Source organism: Ambystoma mexicanum, chromosome 6q, assembly GCF_040938575.1.
Source record: "Ambystoma mexicanum isolate Mex_15411 chromosome 6q, UKY_AmexF1_1, whole genome shotgun sequence".
NCBI lineage: Eukaryota > Metazoa > Chordata > Amphibia > Caudata > Ambystomatidae > Ambystoma > Ambystoma mexicanum.
The window spans coordinates 1,175,123,295-1,175,138,388 of NC_090937.1; the positions used below are offsets into that span (position 1 = coordinate 1,175,123,295).

The 15,094-nt window shown below is 46.5% G+C and overlaps 1 protein-coding gene across 1 annotated transcript in view; it reads right to left on the reverse strand.

The window, feature by feature from the left end:
* Window positions 1-15,094, reverse strand: part of WDR19 (WD repeat domain 19) — a 2,828,275-nt gene that overhangs the window by 206,590 nt on the left and 2,606,591 nt on the right. The gene's annotated exons all lie outside the window — the stretch shown is intronic.

Consider the following 15,094-nt stretch of genomic DNA (forward strand, 5'->3'; position numbering starts at 1 on the left):
GTAATTTCCTGTTATCACGACTCTCTAATGGAGGGTCATCCTGGCATTACCAAAACCATGGAAAAGATCAAGAGACATTTCTGGTGGCCATCATGGAAGAAGGATATTAGAGACTTTGTAATCTCCTGCGGTGTGTGTGCCCAGAATAAAAGCCAGAAGGAGAAACCAGCCGGCCTGTTACACCCTCTGGATATTCCTCCCTGTCCATGGCATACCCTGTCCATGGATTTCATCACGGACTTACCTCCATGCTCAGGGTATAATACCATTTTAGTAATCGTGGATCTATTCTCCAAGATGGCTCACTTCATTCCCCTGAAGGGCCTACCTTCGGCTTCGGTATTGGCTCGAGAATTCTTAGAAAACATCGTTCGGTTACACGGTTTTCCCTCAGTTTTAATCTCCGATAGGGGAAGTCAATTCATCTCCCACTTTTGGCGAAGTTGCTGTCGTCTAGCCCAAATTGATGTAAGACTTTCAACCAGTCACCATCCCCAAACTGACGGACAAACCGAGAGGACAAATCAGACTCTGGAGCAATATCTGCGTTGCATGCTCCAACAAACTGAAAACCCTTGGAAGGATATTCTTTGGATTGCAGAATACGCTTACAACAATTCGACTCATTCTGGAACCGGGAAGACTCCCTTCTTCCTATTATACGGACATCATCCTAGAACCTCTAATCTGGATCCTCCCCAAGAATTCGAAACACCTGCTGTGGATCATTTGCACTCTGAGATTACCCGTGCTTTTAAAGAAGCCACTGCCCATCTGCAAGAGCTAAAGCTCAAGTCAAAAAGGGAGCAGATCGACACCGTAAAGAGGCCCCTTACTACGCAGTAGGAGATCAGGTCTGGTTATCCACTAAGCACCTGCCTCTAAAAGGACCCCGCACCTTCAACCCGAGATATCTTGGACCTTACCCCATCTCTACCATAGTTAATCCGGTGGCGGTCAAATTGGAATTACCTGCGCATATGAAAATACATCCAGTATTCCATGTCTCCTTATTAAAACCAGTACAACCAGAAACCCGATTGGCTGAACTCCCAGAACCTGTTTTGGTAGACGGAGAACTCGAATTCGAAGTAAAGAACATTCTAGACTCCAAGATCTCCAAATCTAAGTTATATTATCTGGTTGATTGGAAAGGATACAGCCCCCAGGAAAGGTCTTGGGAACCCTCTGAATATGTCCACGCACCTCGTCTGGTCAAGAGATTCCATCTGAATCACCCCAACAAGCCAAAACCCCCGGAGAAGACACGCTTAGGAGGGGGCCTTGAGGGGGGGTACTGTCATGATCACTGCTTCCAAGGAGCCAGGACCAGCCCAACGTCCTTGGAAGCAGGCCCCTAACCCTAATCCTAGGCACCAGCCGGCCCCCACGGGGACCTTTTGGACCATGTCCTGGCGCCGGTGGCACCAGGCTCATCAGAATCATCGGTCCCGGCACTGGAAGCACCGGGCTCATAATATGTGTGCAGATGCTTGGGTGGACTTACCTGCAGCAGACCATGCTGCTTACTTACCAGCCTCTTAGAAGTCCTCTGTGAACAGGGACTACTTTCTTACCTGGGTGGGGCAAGCTCCACTCCCTGGATTCAGCACGGGAAAGCTTCTGGAACTGGAACTCTTTTCTTACCTAGGCGGGGCCGTGGAGGAAGACGCCTCATCACTCCAAGGCTATTTAAACCACACCTGATAGACGAAACGTGCTTCGCGTTATTCTGCATCTGCAGCAGAACGCTCACCGAGTCTGTTCCAGCCTTTCTTCTTACGATCCCGAACCTGCAAGAGTCATACTCACCATTCCTGCATCCTGAATCTGCAAGAAGCATACTCACCATTCCTGCATCCAGTCGACAGCAGCACCTGCAGAGACAAGAAACAGCAGGTTAGCAAGGCAGCCTTATCTCACAGTGCTACTCACCTGATCCATCGGCTGCGGTCATTTTCGGCACGCTGCACCTCCGCCTACGAAGACAAAAGCATTGTCACTACTTACCGGCACTCCGTGAATTCTGGATTTCTTCACACTGCATCGCCGCCTGCGGAGATAAAAGCATTGTATCTACTTACGGACATTCCGCGGACTCCGGCGCTGCAAACCAACTTCTGAAAGACAAAAGAAGAGACATTAGACAGGTATTTACTTACGCCCATCGCGCTCTTCGCAATAGAACGCCTGCTCTTCAGCACGAACTACGCTGCAAGGAAAAGACAGTTAGAGCGCTTGCATTTGCTCACGCATTTCCAGGCGCTTCACTCCATCTTCCTCATCGGTCCCGGCACTAGAAGCACCGGGCTCATAATATGTGTGCAGATGCTTGGGTGGACCTGCAGCAGACCATGCTGCTTACTTACCAGCCTCTTAGAAGTCCTCTGTGAACAGGGACTACTTTCTTACCTGGGTGGGGCAAGCTCCACTCCCTGGATTCAGCACGGGAAAGCTTCTGGAACTGGAACTCTTTTATTACCTAGGCGGGGCCGTGGAGGAAGATGCCTCATCACTCCAAGGCTATTTAAACCACACCCGATAGACGAAACGTGCTTCGCGTTATTCTGCATCTGCAGCAGAACGCTCACCGAGTCTGTTCCAGCCTTTCTTCTTACGATCCCGAATCTGCAAGAGTCATACTCACCATTCCTGCATCCTGAATCTGCAAGAAGCATACTCACCATTCCTGCATCCAGTCGACAGCAGCACCTGCAGAGACAAGAAACAGCAGGTTAGCAAGGCAGCCTTATCTCGCAGTGCTACTCACCTGATCCATCGGCTGTGGTCATTTTCGGCACGCTGCACCTCCGCCTGCGAAGACAAAAGCATTGTCACTACTTACCGGCACTCCGTGAATTCTGGATTTCTTCACACTGCATCGCCGCCTGCGGAGATAAAAGCATTGTATCTACTTACGGACATTCCGCGGACTCCGGCGCTGCAAACCAACTTCTGAAAGACAAAAGAAGAGACATTAGACAGGTATTTACTTACGCCCATCGCGCTCTTCGCAATAGAACGCCTGCTCTTCAGCACGAACTACGCTGCAAGGAAAAGACAGTTAGAGCGCTTGCATTTGCTCACGCATTTCCAGGCGCTTCACTCCATCTTCCTCAAGAGTCCTGCAAGACAAAAGGGAGAAAAGCATTATACGAAGTCCTGTTCAATGTTAACGTGCCTTGCACCTAAAGACTATAAAGACTAAAAAGGTGTCTGGAAACTCACCGCTCGTGCAGTTAACAACGGTAACAGTCTTCTGAGTCCAAGAGGCCTATGTTTCACCAGTGAAGGAACTGGCAACAGCACCCTGCACCAGACGCAGATGGAGAGCCCAGCATTCACCTATCTAAGGTGAGCACGTTGACCTGGGGGCTCTACGGAGAGGGAGAGAGAGGAAGAGGGACATTGAACAACCCAGACCATTAACCCCCATATTCTTTCACCTGCAGAAACCTCACCCTACGAGTTCGACACACAGTGCGAAGAGGTTCGACCCCAGAAGCCCATCGGGTTCTGCACATCACCTTTTGAGTCACAGACACCTTCCTGCCAAGATCAGCGCCTCCGTGGGAATCAGGTGAGCGTTACAAGATACAAAGGGCAGGGCCAGAAGATCAAATATCAGGACCATAAGACTGCCGGAAAGAACCGAAGGCCAGGCGACGGACTTATTCCTGGAAAAATTGGTCCAAGAGACAGTTTTCGCCAAGGGCCAAATGACATTTTTCTCAATAGAGAGAACACAGAGAAACGCACCCCCTCCCGGCACCCCACCCACACCAATTGTGGCAATACTCTTTAATTAAAGAGACTGGGATATGATACTTCAAGCTGCCAGAGTGGTTGGCACCATCAAATAAGGAATTTCTTCCATTGCGATTTTCCCTGACTACACTCTCCAAGTGCAGCAAGTAAGGAGTTCAAACGGTAACAACGCAACAATAGTAAATACATGCTGATCTTGCCAGCAAAACGAAGTGCGACTTTGAAGGACTGCTCCTGGCTATTCCAAGAACCACAGGAAGTCTGGGACTGGCTGGAAAGTAGAAGCGTCCACGTCACTGCAGGAGGGCAAAACAACCAAAAAGTACCAAAAAAAGGCTTGGATAGATGCCTGGACTAGGTCAAGGAAAGAAGTGAGTGGGGTCACAGAGAAACGTTCTCAAGTCCCTCTAACGACTATGGGGTGCTCAAAGACAAAGATGGAATAATCAACATATTGGACATGAACTCTTGCATTGAGAAAGAGGAACTGGAAATCGGACCACACCAATCAACAGACAAAGGTACAGAAGAAGAATGCGAGAAGGTTTTTTCTGGTATCACAGGAACCAAACAACTAATCAGCTGCCCTGGAGGATGGTATTTCTGGACATAGGGAGAGGAATTACCCCTTCCCCCAGTGGAAAGAGGGCACAAAAAATGAAAATGAGTATTAAGACACTAAGGGCCTCATTACAAGTGTGCCGGTCCGGTAACAACAGTGCCAGTAAGCCTACCGGCAACCGGACCGGCACACTACTATTCTGCGAGTGGCTGCTGTCCCACCCGCCAAGCTGAATCTGGCGGCCCCCCGCTTGCTGACTTTCACAGAAGCACCGGCACCATTATTAACGGTGCGGGGGCTTCCATCATCCCCATTGAGTCCTATTGGACTCAAATTGGAATAGGGATTTACATTTTTCCACCGCCTGACTTCCCGGAACGCTGGGGTCATAATCCCCCGGTTATTCCAATAAGCCAGGCACCAGACTCGTAATGAGGCCCTAAGACTGGATGCTAGGGTGGTATATACCTATCCCGGCCTTGAGACTGGTGGGTAGTGGGGCATGGGCTAAACAAGACCCTAGACATAGTACACATCCGGAGGGAAAGGAGGAACAGATAGCAATAGACATGGGGGTGTAGCGACCCCTTAGATAGATGAACATGCACTGAGGAAAGGGCAAGTAAGAGTAAAATAAAATTCAAAGGTGCAATGTCGCAACATAGGGAGGGTAAATTCTGAAGCAAACAAGTGGGGGCAGGTGCAGTGGACCTTTTCCTTTGCAGATGGGGAGCAGGTGCAAGTGGATCTAGGTCACCTGGCCTAAGCACCACCCACCTTCTTAGCCCTGTCTCTTCCTTCCTGCGCTTAAGTATTAGATCAAGGGCGTCTCTCGCCCAGGCATCCTAAGCGAAGGGCAGATGAAGAAAAGGGCAATTCCTGTTTGGACCAGGAGGAACCAGGGCCAGACCCCCCTGCTCAGACAGCAGGTAAGCATGCACCAACATGTGTTACTCCCTCTGTCCCCACAGGCCATCACCACCCCCTCTGGTCACCCCTGATGTTCCCTTGTGCCCCCACCATTCTTGCACACAGGTGTTGCCTGTTTTTCTTGATTCTTCTACCCTGCTTCACCCTCACCCCCCACAAGCCTACTTCTGCAGGAGTCTGTCCTGATACATTCTGGTTTCACCATCACCGTCTTGGGGCCAATGCTGGATTTGACTTTTATGGACTTCATTCATTCACGGTGCGTCACCCTTTCTCAACTCTCATGTTGGACTTCCTTTGCATCTTGTACTCATGGTGGCCCTGAATCATGCTGTTCCCATCTTCATCTTGTATCCTGGCTTGCAACATTATGTGTTACTACTGACTTCTGCAATTGTATTCACTCTCCCCTCTTGCTTCTCCACTCTTGACTGCAAACCTTCTGTTCTCTCCTCCTTTCCCTTCTCCCTTTTCCCATCTCCTCCCCTTACTTTCTTCTATGCCCTTACACTATCAGAATTGTCCCTGGACCTAGTATGATAGCAACCTCGTCTGTCTCCTCCCCCAACCCCCTTACTGGTTGTTTCCTCCCCACCCCCCCTGCAGCACTATCTGAAATGTCGTCAGGCCTAGTATGATAGTCGCTTGTTTTGTTCCTCCCTTACCTTTCTGCACCCCTCTCCCTCACCTCTTGTTTTTCTCCAGCTCTACCAGAAATGTTGTCAGGCCTAGTACGGTAGTCGCCTGTCCGTTTCCATTTCCTTCCCACTCTCCCCCTCCCTTCCTTATCTATGTCTTAGCTCTTGCACTACCTGAAATGTCGTCAGGCCGTGAACAATAGTTAATTTCACATCCTTACTGTTCATGGCCTGTAAGAATGTCATTGTATTTTCCCTTGTTCCCTCCCTTGCCTTGAAGCGCTATGAAACACATTGTGTATAGGCGCTATATAAATAAACTATCATATCATATCATATCAAATCAAAGGGGGCTTCAACCGGGGGTAAATTCATTAGTACACTAGCGGGTTTGAGGAGGATGACATATACTTCACAGTTAGGGGAGGTATGGGGTGGGAGAAAGGAGTAGGGAGGGTGATGGGGAATGAGGAATAGTTCCTTTGGTTGCTGTTCACGTTTTTTTTATGCAGGGTAGGACAGTCAACTGTCAAGACCAAGCTCTGAATTTTAGGCCGGCAGTGAGTTGGGAAGGAAAATCCTCTGGTGAATAAAAATGTAATGAAGTGCCTGTCCGGGAACATCAACGGGTTGAATGATAAGATAAAAAGGAGTGTCGTCTTCCACTTCATGAGGCGTCAGAAACCGGATATAAGCCGACTTCACGAAATGCACCTGGTTGGAAAATCGTGTTCCCACCTGCGGAGAGCCCCGTACAAATATGTGGGCCAAGCAGGGTTCACGAGTGGATCACGGTTGAGTGGCAATCCTAGTATTGAGGTTGCTCACCCTCCAGATAGCAAGAGTCTCCCAAGCCCCATCCACATTACTAAAAGAGAGGCTAGAAGAAACAAAAAAGTTAATACTGGAGGCCCCAAGAGGTTTGTTAGTGAATGCGGGAGACTTCAATGCAGTTGTGTCAAACTAGGGCTCAAGAAATGGAAGTGGAATAATTGAGAAGATAGCAAGAGGTCTATGTTGAGAGCGTTCCTCAATGCTATGAGGCTGGTCGACACTTAGAGGGTAGCGTGCCCGGACTGCCGCAAATACTCCAATTATCAGCGGCCCACTCGTCTATATCGAGAATAAATAACATGCTTCATCCACATACCGACTCCAACAAATTCATGGGACTAGAATACATCACTAGGGAAATCTCGGACTACTCGTGAATGACATTCTCAACAAAATGTAACGTCCCGTTCACTGGGGAATGTGGAGATTACACACTATCCATCTATTAGATGATAGGGTGGTGACCAACCTAATAAAAGAGTCAGAGAACTAGGGACTCAGTGAACTCCAAACAAACACTCTGGGAGGACTACAAGAGCATGCTAAGGAGTAAATCCATAGGATGTATAGCCGCAAAAGAGAGAGAGAAAACACGAAGGAGACACCGAGGTCAAACGATAAGAAGAATAATGGCAGTCAAATCAGTCTGAAGAACTCCTAAGGGAACTTTAAAAAGCCAGGATACGGCTCTAGAGATGGCCTGAACGGGATGTGTCACAATGGGTGCGAATTTATGAATGCAGTGATAACAGTGGGAAATTGCATGCATAGCTGAGAAAAAGGAGGAAGGGGCAGGTTTATTAGTGAAATAACAAATGGTAATAATTGACACATGGCATGAGAGCCATGCGAGGTAGCAGAGGTCTTTGTCACATTCAATAAAGATCGGTATAAAACACAGTGAGACAGCACAGCAGAGCAACTTCACAATTTCTTAGCCAATCTCCTCCTTAGACAGTTGACAGAGACACCATAACTTCCTCGAAGTAGACATAAGGGGGAAGAACTAGAGGCATCAATAGAACAACTAGGGAGGAGCAAGACAGCCGGCCCAAACCCTGACTGCGTAGCATCGCTCTGTTGCCCTTTTGGCTGAAACCCATGTCCACGAGGACAACTGCAATGGAAATGACATGATCTGATGCTGCTTTGCCTTCAACTAGTAGAGTGAGCTCCTCCTCCCAGCTTGTCATCAGGTAGAAAGTCCAGCATAGGGCCCACCTTATACCAGAGCTCTCGGTCATAGTGGGAGAGAATCACCATAGAGTTGGCCGCTTTGAGAGTGGTAGCATCAGTGTCAATGACGCACTTACACTGGATACAGAGACATTTTGGTGAGGATTCTGATCCTTGTACTTCTTCTCAAAGCAATCTTTCTTGGGTAATGCAATGAATGGATTCCTCATCACCAGAAGACCATTTTCCCAACTATCTTCAAGGAGTGGGATGGCCACTACAGACTTTCTGGTAGATTCACGCCTTTGATAAAGGAAACCTTCAATTTTCTGTTCCACCAGAAGATGATCAAAAAATGTTCCTGCCTGGGACATGAGTACATGAAAAGAGCCAATTTCATCAGGGGGGAATTCTCTGGGAGGCAGATCTGCAGGCTCGCCTTTCACTACCATCAGGTACTCAAACTCATAAGTCGAGTAAGTGTGAGGACAGCCAGGGGAAGGAGAATCATTGAGTCGTATCAGTGAGGTTGACTGGCGGAGGAGGCACCAGTCTAGGGAGGGGCAGCCAACTCTTCTTTCACAGGAAAAACATGAGGTCCTGGGGAGGAGGTAGAGGGGGAGCAGAAAAACGTTGTTGTAGCTCTGAGAAGAGCGTCTGCAGGTTGGACAAGATATCCGCAGAGACAGCAAGTTAGCCAGAAGGAGTAAGGTCTTGTACAGGCCATGAAGGGGTCTCCGACTGAGCAGGAATTTACTATTAAGGCTTGGAACCTACACTGGGAGATGGCTCCAGATGAACAGGAACATTCTTAACAGGAAGCCCTGTGGTTGCCAAAGGTGCCCATAGGGGCGGCTTGTTAGGAGATGTGAGTACATCGCCATTGTCATCACCTGAAAAAAACTCCTTCCTGAATGTCAAAGTCAGACTCAACCCCATTTTGCAAAAGGGCTTCAGGAGGTGCCATAGCTGGACAGGCATGTTAAGGCTTTTCTTCCGAATGTCTGTCATGGTGTCTCAGTCAACTGATTCTCGAAGGCCTCAATGCTAGGAAGCAGGACAGCAACCCCCAGAGGTGACGAAATGGGCTGGATTTCCACACTAGCCAACGAGGGAAACGATCCGGCACCAAACAGTGAAGACCTTGAAGAGAAAAATGAAGAAATGTAGACAAAATCGTCAAAGGATTGCATTGAGATTTTTCTAGGACTACCATAACTTAACATGCGGTAACAAATCTGAAAATAGCCTCCAGGGGTGGCTGTTGGCAATATGCCCAAGAATGACTCTGATAGAGCACTAAAGTGACAAGCAGTTTAAACATTTAAAGACAAACTGTTTTAATGTTACAGAGCATTCCCAGCCTGACAACAGGGGATATTCAAAAAGCATGCGAGTCTATGAAATATGCAGTGCTGGAGAAAGTTAATGTCACAGCTCTGGGGGAATTAGGTGATCAAAGGAATCCAGGACCTAACATGGCCTGAGGGGTGGAGAAGCAAAGAAATCAGAGAGGTGGTAGATGTAGCACATGCTTCAAAATTCAAATCCTTTCAAAGAACTAATGAATTAGTACAGCCTTCGAGGAAAGGGTCATTACAAATATTTACAATTGAGACATGTACTGAGATCACATCTAGTGGAGAACACTCCACTCCCACAAGCCTCCCCTAGAGAGGAATAAGTTGGATGGAGAAACTAAATCGAACAGATTTGGCCCTATATTAGGCACTAAGTTTCCACTCGACCAGGCATTTGGGGGATTTGAAACTAAAATAGGAAAGACACCTAGGAGAGTGTTATAATGATGACTGGAGGGACGCCTTACAATACCCAAGCGAAGTCACTACTGCGGCTAGGCAGAAATTCATCTAATTCAACTACTTACATAGAACCTATTGCTCCAGGGAGAAACTCAACAAAATAGGGAGGGGTGGGCAGGGAGCGACATCTGTCCTAAGTCTGTAAAAGAAAAGGCAACCTTCTTCCACATGGTCAGGGCCTGCACCAAAATACAATGGCTCTGGGAGAAAATCCAATAGAAGATGACAGGGGCAATTGGACTGAAAGTGATAGTACTAGGCATGCGGGTGAATACAGATGTTCCCAGATACCCAGACCTTTCCTAAATATGGCTTTTACTGTGGCCAAAAGGACTATAGCAGAGCAATGGATGAATCAGACCCGCAAAACCGACTAGATGGCGAAAAGGTATGTATGCTATTAAAAGATGGGACTAACTAGTATACAAGAGTAGAGGCTGCCAGTGTAAATATGACATCACCTGTAACTGCTGGGGGCAACGTGGGCAGTCCTTAAGAATATGCTAGGGACAAAGGGACAGGGAAGGGGAAGGGGAAAGTGTTGGCCATACGTGAAGAAGCGTAAAGGTAAACTGACTCCTTTAAATGCTGGATGGGGAGAGGGCAAAGGAATAGAACTTGGACATAGTGTTATTGTGATACATTACATTACATTTGTTAGTAATTGTTGTTTGTGCTATGTTTCAAAACCCTGAAAATCCAATAAAGAGTTCATTAAAAAAAAGAAATTGAAGAACAAATGCGCATGCCCATAATGCTTCATGGCTCCATTCATAAGGGAATGGCACATCTGATTATAAAACACCTAACAGATCTTTTCATTGCAATTAGATCAGGCATTGATATCCCAGAATCTGAGGGGAGACAGAATTGTTTTGATCCACAAACAGGGTAAAGATGTAAAATTGTGTCAGTCATATAGACTGATTGCACTTCTCAATTTAGATATCAAGTTATTTACCCAGATACTAGCTGACAGATTGGATCAGAATTAGCTTTCCCTGGTGTATCCAGATCAGTCATATTTTATAGCCCAAGGGAGCATTTTGGACAATATTAGAAAGATACAGCAACTGATAGCAAAGGCCTAGAGATCCTCAGTCCCCTCCCTAAATTCTAGTTACACTAGATGCTAAAAAGGCATTTGATAGAGCAGATTAGGGATTCCTTGAAGACATATTGAAGAAATGTAATTTTGGTCCTAATGCATTATGTTATTTTAGCAAACTATAAGGCATCCTGGGCGAGTATTGGTTAATGGCAGAGCTTCAGAAGTGATTTGCAATACCAGGGGACGAAGGAAATGTGCCAGCCCTCCCCTCTGCTTTTTGCTTTAACCATGAAACAATTGGCAGAAAAAATAAGAGGAAATGTGGCATTGAAAGGAATCATGACAGGCACACCCCAGCATAAAATCTCCCTGTTTACAGATGATGTGTGACTTTCCGATTCCATTACATCTATTCCTTCACTTGTTGAGGAGCTCGAAAAGAAAGTGTCAGGGATCACCACAAATGAGACAAAATCAGAGATTCTAAAGTTAAATATAAAGGAGAGAGCCTAAGCAAGCAACAGATCCATAAGCAGTTCAAATGGGCCAGAGAAGAACAAATTACTTTCCTGTGGTAATGTTATTTTTACTGGATGTTCCTGCCACAGATTGATTTCTCCTCTTAGATATTTATTCTTCTGCTTTGCATCTCTCGGAAATGTTTCACCAGCAGAGGGCATTGTGCGGACTGGCTTCGATGGCCGTCAAGCCGTCCTCTTTGTGAGTGGATGTGACGTTGATACGTGTACAAATAGCGCATGTCATTTTCCATTGCACAGCTGTGTTAGTAATTAGAAACAAAATTAACTGTGCGTTAAAGGAGAGTCTTTGTATAATCGTAGTATTGAACTCCTTAACCATGGTGTAGGCTGGGAGGGTGATAAGGAATCTGTGGGAGCAACATCCAGTAGAAAGAACATTACTAGGCAAAAGTAATTTGTTCTTCCACGGATTCCTCATCTTAGATAGACTCCCATAGCAGCAAGACCATTACAAAGGAGGGAAGGCGCGAACTCCATGGTGATTATGTCACCACTTGTTGGAGGACAGCCGTGCCGAAACGAGACTCATTTGTGGATTCTGCGTCCAGGCAGTGATGCTTTGCAAACGTGCGTACGGAGGATCACGCGGCTGCCTGACAGATATCCTTTACATGTACCCCTCTTTGGAGAGCAGAGGTAGCTGCCACACCTCTAGTGAAATGTGCCCTGAAGCATTCAGGGACTTCCTCACTCGCTCTCGTGTAGCACTCAGACACACAAAGCACTATCCATCTTGAGATGGTTTGCTTCATTATTCCTTTACCCATTTTCGGGCATGTATATCCAATGTACAGCTGGTCTTCCAGCCTAAATTGTCACGTCATGTCCTGGTGATGTAGAAACTCAGCTGTGATAAATCCAGTAGAGTCATCACGGATTTCCCAGCAGTGATTTCCTCCCATGTGGCCAGGGGACGGCAGCCACTACCTAATCCGGACCCTTGGGGCGGCTTTATGAGGGAGAATCACATGGGAGGAGACAGCTACCAGGGCGATGCCATGACTTTACTGAACGAGAAACAGTAGCTCCCTCTTTCCCATGAGGAAGACCCCCTAATTCCCAAGACCCTTTTCCATGAGGAAGAATCTCTGATGCCCCAGACTCTCATGACATACTGTCAGATACATGTTCCCACTGGTAGGAGAAGTGAACCCTCTTCTTCATATTGTTTTGGCCAACCACACAACCATGAAACCAACTCACACTGCTCAAACATAACACCTTTTTCTTTTAAAGTTCCTTTAGGTAAAACCAGTAAAAAGAACTAATCAAATTCCATAACAACATCTATGAACTTTAACACCCAGAATTTCCCAAGTACTGAGACGAGGAGGAGGCAGGAGATTGAATAGTGTAACAAGAACTTGAACCACAATGTGCAGTCTAGTTGTTTTTCCAAAGCACCTGTGTGTGGGACATTTAAACATGGCTAGTGCACTATTCAGAGAGGCAGTGCAGGAGAAGTTGTTGGCTCCCGTTCAAGAGCTCACGAACGTGAAGATCACGTACCGGTGTGGCAGAGCTAAAGAGGCTGCCACAGGAGAAAGGCAGAGTCAGAGACTGAAGTCGCTGGGAGCCGCGAGAAAGTTCCTGGGCGCTCGGGGAGTCAAGAAGCTGGAATTCTCCATTCTGGATTCTGAAGGGAAGAAGAGGGACAATCGAGGAGTGGCGAGGGAGGCCGGAAGAATGTCTAAGCCTCCAGATTGAAAAGCGAGTGAAAGCAGAACGCTGCAGGAGTGCGAACCCGACCGGACATGCTGGAGAAAGAAAGCCTGTGAGCCTGCCCAAAGCCAGTGGAGACCTCATGGTGTTCCAGCGACCGCGCCAACAGCACTTTGAACATTATAGCCATGTGAATACGATGAAAGGCTTGTTTGAATACCAAAAAGCTAAAAAGCAAACCCCAATGAACTGTGAATATATATCTGAAATGTAAAAGTGGGGCCAAACTTAAAGAAATCCTACCAAGAGTATATATCTCAACCCGAGAACCATACCTACAATATTGATGATACAGAGAAAGCCTATAAGAAGTCCTGGTAAAGCAAAGACATCAGCATATGAAAAGTCTTGGTAAACCAAAGACACTAGACAAGTGGAATATATGAGAAATTCCGACAAGCACGATAGCAAGCAACTGATATATATATATATATATATATATATATACGTCCTGGCAGGCGATTACACCAAGCAATTGGCGCTGCAGAATGAGTGCTGGCAGGAGAGCACACCAGGCAGTTGGCATTGCATAAAGGAACCTGGCAGGGGAGTAAACCAGACAATTTGCAAGCCCCAAGAAATGTTAAAGGAAAGATTGGCATTTATTTATTGAATCCTGGAAAGTTGGATGTTAAAGAAAGACTTTGATTGGCATTTATTTATTGAACCCTGGAAAGTTGGATGTTAAAGAAAGACTTTGCTATCCAGACTGGGGAGAAAGTAACATTAGAGAAAGACTGTTAAAGACTTGACTGACTAAACAGAAATCTTGTGAATTCAAACAAGACACCAGAATCCATGAAAAGGGATCCACCCTCTGGAACCAAGGTTTTCCGTGCTGGGGAACATTTTTGTTGAAATTATACTTATTTCAGTTGTGAACACTTTTTGGCCAGTTGAAGATATTTTCCTTACATATTGTCATTTGTTTATACTAGTGTGAGTGTCACGATAGGATGTTTTGGACACAAAGCCGGTTTTTCAGTTATTGACATCCTGACACAGACAGATCCTTAGTTTTGGTTTATAGGCAGGGAAACTTATCTTTAGCATAGGGTCAGAGAGGCATTTTCCAACCCCTTTTCTGTTAATAAATAACTATGATAAAAACATGACAACCTTGTGTTGTCCTCTCACCTCTCATTTTTGACTCCTCACAGAGCCCTCTTGGGGAGCCCTCTTGGGGTTGAGCATATGCAGCCTTTCTTCCCCCTTAGGATGAGGAGGTGGATAAAAGGCTGGCAGACAGATTGTCTGAGACAGATGAAACTCTGATATGAACTTCGGAAGGAGCAAGGAGAGCACTCTAAGAGTCACCCTTTACTGTAAATACAGGACAGGGACCGCAAATTGCTTATTCTCCAGGATGAGGAAATGGCATCCAAATAGACAGTTTCCAAGACAGTAGCCTTAGAGGACATATAATGGCTCGAATGGGGAAGCCATGAGAAAAGTTAACAACACTAAGTTTAAATCCCATGCCGATACCATCAAAGGTGTCGGAGGGAAAGTGTTAGTCATGCCTTTTAAAAATTGCACCAAAATTGCACCACAAAGGGGATCGAGACGTACGATCCTTGTTCTGGCATGTGCTTGAAAATACAAAGTGCTACTAAATAGCCCTTGATGGTGGTGACCTGAAGGCCCTGTTTTACCAGATGAAGGACACCACCATTGAGGTATCACATAAGAAAGGATCCACTTCATGTGCTGTGCACTGTCCTCTTCTCTGGTGCTTCACATGAGGGGAACACTGGTGGACAAGATAAACAGTGTATATTCATGTATGCCACGCAGTGGCAAGAAACACAGGAGCCGTTATGCAGGTAAAACCTGCTTTATTCTACGCAGCGGCTTCTCCCTCTCTTTTCCCGCCCTCCTTTACTTTTTTATATGCACTTACTCTATCAGAAGTGTCCCTGGACCTAGTATGATAGGAACAAATGTTTGTCTCCTCCCCCTCCCTTTACTTGTCCCCAACCACCTCCAGCAGGATCTGAAATGTTGCCAGCCCTAGTACGATAGTCGCTTGTTTTGTTCCTCTCCCT